This window comes from Tripterygium wilfordii, chromosome 11 (assembly GCF_013401445.1).
Source record: "Tripterygium wilfordii isolate XIE 37 chromosome 11, ASM1340144v1, whole genome shotgun sequence".
NCBI lineage: Eukaryota > Viridiplantae > Streptophyta > Magnoliopsida > Celastrales > Celastraceae > Tripterygium > Tripterygium wilfordii.
In genome coordinates this window covers 3,678,866-3,685,747 of record NC_052242.1, presented here as the reverse complement: position 1 = coordinate 3,685,747, position 6,882 = coordinate 3,678,866, and positions in this window count along the sequence as shown.

Below are 6,882 nucleotides of genomic sequence, written 5' to 3'. Positions count from 1 at the left end.
GTCTCCCCGGTAGATGTCCGTATTGATGTCCGATAACCATATAGAGCAAAAGGAATCTTCTCATGCCAATCTTTGTAATTCTCTGTCATCTTCCCGATGATCTTCTTGATATTCTTATTCGTCGCTTCGACAGCCCCATTCATCTTCAGACGGTAAGGAGTCGAATTATGGTGATAAATTTTGAACTGGTCACAAAAATCCTTCACCATTTTGCTATTGAAATTCATGCCATTATCAGTAATAATTCTTTCCGGGACTCCATATCGACAAACAATTTCTTTTCTTAAAAACCGAACAACCACGCTACTCGTCACATTAGAATATGAAGCAGCCTCCACCCATTTGGTAAAATAATCAATAGCAACCAAAATGAAACGATGCCCATTAGAAGCCTTTGGCTCAATTGGACCAATGACATCTAATCCCCACATTGAAAAAGGCCATGGTGATGTCAACACATGCAATGGATTAACTGGAATATGTGTTCTGTCTGCATAAATCTGACACTTGTGGCATCTGTTTGCATAACTTATACAGTCCCTCTCCATGGTTAACCAATAATACCCTGCACGAATAATCTTTCGTGCCATTGCATATCCACTGGAATGAGTCCCACATATTCCTTCATGAATTTCCTCCATTATTTGTTTAGCCTCAGCAACATCAACACAACGTAAGAAAACTATTCCATCATTCCTTTTATAAAGAACATTTCCACTCAAGAAGAAAGATCCTGCCAGTCTTCTGATGGTACGCTTATCATTCTCTGATGCCCCTGATGGATATGCTTTCTTTTCAATGTACTGTTGAATATCATGATACCACGGTTTACCATCAGGCTCTCCCTCCAAATTTGAACAGTAACCTCGAACTTCTCGGCTCTCGATTTTAATCACCTGCACTTCCCCTTTTGGGTCTACATCAAACATTGCCGCCAAAGTTGCCAAAGCATCCGCTATTTGATTCTCCTCTCTTGGGATATGATCAAACTCAACCCAATCAAAAAACTTGACTAACTTTTTGATATGCTGGTAATATGGAATGAGCTTGTCGTCTTTGGTTTCCCACTCATCATTCAATTGCCTAATCACCAACTGTGAATCACCATAAACCTGTAGCCTCTTAATCCCCATATCAATAGCAACTTGAATTCCCATCGTACATGCTTCATACTCAGCCACATTGTTAGTACATTCGAAATACAACTTAGCTGTAAACGGTATAACATACTCATCAGGTGATATCAACGCTGCACCAACTCCGCATCCTACGATATTAGAAGCACCATCGAACAACATAGTCCATTTTGCCAAATCCTTTTGATTCCCCTCTTCTATCGACACAGTCATGACATCAATATCTAGAAATTTCATATCCATTGGATGAGTATCATCAATTGCTCCATCTGCCAAATAATCTGCTATTGCACTCCCTTTGATTGCCTTCTGTGTGACATACAAAATATCATATTCTGATAACAGGATCTGCCATTTAGCTATCCTCCCTGAAAGAGAAGGTTTCTCAAAAATGTACTTGATAGGATCCATCCTAGAAATCAACCATGTAGTATGATAAAGCATGTACTGTCTAAGTCGATGTGCAGCCCAAACCAAAGAGCAATAAGTCTTCTCCAACATCGAATAATTTGCTTCACAACTAGTAAATTTCTTGCTTAAGTAATAAATGGCATGCTCTATCCTTCCCGATGAATCATGTTGTCCAAGCACACATCCCATCGAACTATCTGAGACAGTCAAATAGAGAATAAGCGGCCTGCCAGCCACAGGAGGCATCAACACTGGAGGACTTTTCAAGTATTGCTTGATCTTTTCGAATGCAATCTGACAATCTTCGTTCCACTCAGTAGAATTACTCTTACGCAACAATTTAAAGATAGGTTCACAAGTAGCTGTCAACTGTGAAATGAATCTGGCAATGTAATTCAATCTTCCCAAGAAACCCCTAACTTCCTTTTCTGTCCGAGGGGGTGGCATCTCCAAGATCGCCTTCACTTTATCAGGATCTACCTCAATTCCTTTCCTGCTTACAATTAAACCTAACAACTTCCCCGAGGTTGCCCCAAATGTGCACTTAGCTGGATTCAACTTCAATTGATGCTTCCTTAATCGATCAAACAACTTTTGGAGATTCACAATATGATCTTCACCTTCTTTGGATTTTGCTATCATATCATCGACATATACTTCAACTTCTCTATGCATCATGTCATGAAACAAAGTGACCATGGCTCGTTGATAAGTAGCACCGGCATTCTTCAGACCAAACGGCATGACTTTATAGCAAAAGGTTCCCCATAGGGTAATAAAAGTCGTTTTCTCACGATCCTCTGGTGCCATCTTGATCTGATTGTAACCCGAAAATCCATCCATGAAAGAGAAAGTTGAATGTCTAGCCGTATTATCCACCAAAACATCGATATGGGGAAGAGGAAAATTATCCTTCGGGCTTGCACGATTGAGATCTCTGTAATCGACACACATCCGAACCTTACCATCCTTCTTGGGAACAGGTACAATATTTGCCACCCATTCAGGGTATCTAGCCACTGCTAAAAAACCAGCGTCAAACTGCTTCTTCACTTCATCTCTTATTTTCAAAAGCATATCTGCCTTTAATCTCCTCAACTTTTGTTTCACTGGAGTACATTCTGGAATCAATGGCAACTTGTGAACAACAATACTTGTATCAAGACCGGGCATATCCTGATAAGACCATGCAAAGACATCCTGGTAATTATGCAATAAATTTATCAATTTCTTCTTGTTTTCTCCTTCGAAGGCAGTTCCTACCTTAACCTCCTTTTTCTCCGTTTCAGTTCCTAAATTAACAACTTCTGTTACCTCTTGATGTGGCTGTATTATTTTCTCCTCTCGATTGACTTGTCTTAACATTTCAGGTAAAATCTCAATATCTTCCTCTATTTCATAGTCAGATCCAACATTGCTAATGGGTGCATCAAAATCTGGTTCATTAAGTTCGTCATCTTCGTTATCATCATTTTCAATCCTGTTGAAGAAGTGAATAAAAATGGCTTTGAGAATGGGGAAGAAAAACTCAAATGGGAATGAAGAAACATGAATATGGATAACTATCAAAAGACTCTCATTTCATGGAAAAAGGAAATATGTACAAAGATAGAACATGCAATCGCCATACTATAAAATTTATTGAAAGCAAAGTAAAGCATGCTCATTACAAAAGACCCAAACGAAGGCCGTGAGCTGGGCCCACGATGGTAGTGCACTCGGGATTACTCTTGCAAGTTCTTGAGAGATACTGGGAGCTCCAGACTGGTCCAGTTGCCTAATTTGAAATTTGAAGGACGCGAGATGACAAAGCAAGGTCTAGCAGCCGAACTCTGTTCCTCTTCCACCACAGCAACTTGGAAGTCTTCAAACTGATCACATATATTTGCCAAAATTGCCCCAGTTTTATCAGTCGATTTTTCAACTGGCAGTTTTCCAAAAACTGCCCCAGTATCAGCCAAACTTATCTTGTTCTGCATCCCTCCATACACAAAACTGTCATAAAGCCAAGGAATTGGTTTCTTTTCAACTTCCAGCTCTTTTCCTTCCAGACGAGCAAACCTCTTTGCCTGTTTTTCTGCCTACACACGGTTCCTGTCAACCCTAGTTGGCTTATAACCCAAGCCCCAACGTTCTGGATGTTTCACCATTTCTACTGGCTTCTTAATTCCTTGTCGATTCTTACCAAGTCCTTCTCCCGGGCGAAACCCCTTTTTCAACATAAATTTTGCTACATTCTTCGTAACCTTGGATACTTGTGGCTTTAAGGGAGAGAGTCCTTCCTTCACGTAGCTAGCACTAGCAATTTCAAAAGATTGGAATGAACTCTCAATCCCCTCCGCCGGAGCATCAATAGGAGAACTATTAGACAAACTAGCAACCATCCATTCTGACTGGCCCTTTACTATATAAACCCTTCCATCATGAACAAACTTGAGCATCTGATGCAACGATGAGGGAACGGCTCCTGCAGTGTGAATCCAAGGTCGTCCCAACAGGCAACTGTAGGTTGGTGAGATATCCATTACCACAAATGGTACATTGAAAGTTACGCTTGCAACCTGTAAAGGTATTTCAATTTCTCCCATAATCTCTCTACGTGTTCCGTCGAATGCCCTTACTACCATCGGCACTGGTCTTAAATAAGATCTGTCAATCGGCAACTTTTCAAAAGTCTCCTTTGGTAAAATATTGAGCGATGACCCATTATCCACCAAAATACTTGCTAATTCCTTTCCACGACACATGGCTGAAATATGCAAAGCTTTGTTGTGCCCCATCCCTTCAGGCAGAATATCATCCTCAGTAAAGGACAACAAATGAGAGGCCAACACATTTCCCACAATGCCATTAAAAGAGTCTGTAGGAATCTTGTTTGATACATACGCATGATTTAACATTCTCATCAAGACTTGTCGATGCGGTTCAGAACTCATTATCAACTCCAAGATCGAAATCTTTGCAGGGGTTTTCTTCAATTGATCCACTATCATGTACTCACTCTGCCGAATAATTTTCAGGAACTCCTGGACTTCCACATCAGTTACAACTTTCTTTTTCTCTTCTGGGCGTACAAAAAGACCTTCTTCTGGAATAGAACTTGATCTTTCAACTTCAGGTATTGCTTTCCCTTTTCTTTTGCGTTCAGCTTCAAGATCCACTACCGGATTCCCTTCTGGCTCATTTCTCGTGTAACATCTCCCACTCCGAGTAACTCCACTAACACCAGAAATATTATCTACCATTTCTCCTTGCTTTCCCCTAACTTCAACCTCATAATTCCACGGCACAGCCTTGTCATTCTTGTACAAAGGATCTATCCTCGGAGTCACAGTCACTGGCTTGTCCTTTGTAGAGTATTGTAGAACAAAAGGTTTCACACAATTCGGCCTTGGTCCCTGGTAATAACCTCCTAGGACATTGACATGGCCTTCTTGACCTTCTCCTTCTTCAAAAATAATCTTCCTCAAATCCATCAACTCTTGTACTTTCTCCCGAAAATCATTGCATTCTTCAATAGTATGACCTTCCATTCCACTGTGAAATTTGCAAATCTTACTTGTATTGGGTTGATTACTTTGGCAAAAAGAACTCATCAATTCAATTATCCCCTGCTCCTTTAAGATGTCAAATAACTGGCTCAATGGCATCGTAATCTCTGACACCCACCTCTTGATAACACGAGACTCACCAACACAATTCACGCCCTCATTTCCATGGTTTGGCAGCGGATTGTTGTTAACATTGGGCTTGTCCACAACATCCAAGTTGAGCCATTTCGCTTCAATCATCCCCTGAATTAACCTCTTGAAAGGCAAACATGCTTCTGTTGAATGTCCGGGTGCGCCCCCATGATAAAGACATGTAGAATTTGGATCATACCAGGGAGGATATGGAGGCTGGTGAATTCTTCCTGGTATTGGTACTACCGCCCCTTGGGCTTGTAGCTTAGTGAAACACTCCGCATATGTCATAGGTATAGGGTCAAAACGTTCCACCGGCCTTCTGGGTCTTGGATTTTGGAAATTTGGACAAGGATTTTGGTAGGTATGTGGGTTCTGAAAATTTTGGTAAGCGTTTGGGTTTTGCGGGTATTGATTGGGTGGTGGTGCATTGAATCGGGGTAGATAAGGATTTTGGGTATGGGTATGGTTATGGTTATAGTAGGCTCCTGGGCTTGACATCCTTGGGGCATTGCTTCTAGGGCGGTAGTCTGAAGTAGGCGCACCGTAAACAACGGGGTTTGAATCAAAATTCACAGAATGCACTTCAGCCTTCTTGCCTTTACTTCCTTTAATTGGATCTGGTTTGTCAAGGATGGGATAGTGCAGGTTTCCTCTCTTCATGCATCGTTCAACTCGTTCTCCTGCCTGTATCATATCAGCTAAGTTATTATGTCCACCTCCCGCCAGATTGGAAGTATAAGGCTCCTGGAGAGCATCAATGAAAGCGTTCAACAAATCCTTTTCTGAAAGGGGTGGAATTATCTGGGCTGCCAAATCCCTCCATCGATGGGCAAATTCCCTAAAGCTTTCCCCACTCTTCATTGCTGTGTTCTGCAGATCGTAAATGGTAGGGATTTTCTCTTCATTATGCTTATACTGCTTCATAAACATTTCAGCCAAATCCTCCCACGAAGCTACTGACGAAGGATTAAGGGTATTGAACCACCTTTGAGCTGCCCCAGTCAGACTATCTTGGAAATAATGCATCAATACTTTCTCATCGCTTGCATATGGCTGCATGCGCCGACAATACATCGTTAAATGATCCAAAGGGACTCCAGTGCCATCAAACAAACTGAATTTTGGTAGTACAAAGTCATGTGGAACATTCAAATTCTTCACCAAGCACAGATTGGCTGGGTTCAGCATCCCTGAAGCATTGAAACCCTCCATAGCTCTTAATCTCTTTTCTAACTTCTTGATGGCATCCATTGAGCTACTTTCTTCATTCTGAACTCCCTCAGTTACTACCCCGCCAATAAAAGTTCCCGCGATATCAGCATCGACTGGGAAGGGATTCTCATGCCCATGAGAATCAACTTGATGAATGTAAGCTGGTTTCTGAGTCGTTGCCTGTTGAGAAACATATTGATGCTGGTGCAAACTAGGCAAAGATTGGTTACGGACAGGAGTGAACCCGGGTGGGTAAACTGGTACTTCTTGGTGCAAATGATTGTCAGGAGCCTCTGGTGTTTCAGAATTTCCAACTACTCCTTTTCCCTTCATTAGCAACACCATATTCTTCATTAATAGGGCCATCTGCTCTTTCAGTTCGACTATATCCTGATTCTGACTATGCTCACCCGTTTCCTGCTCCATATTCTCAATAA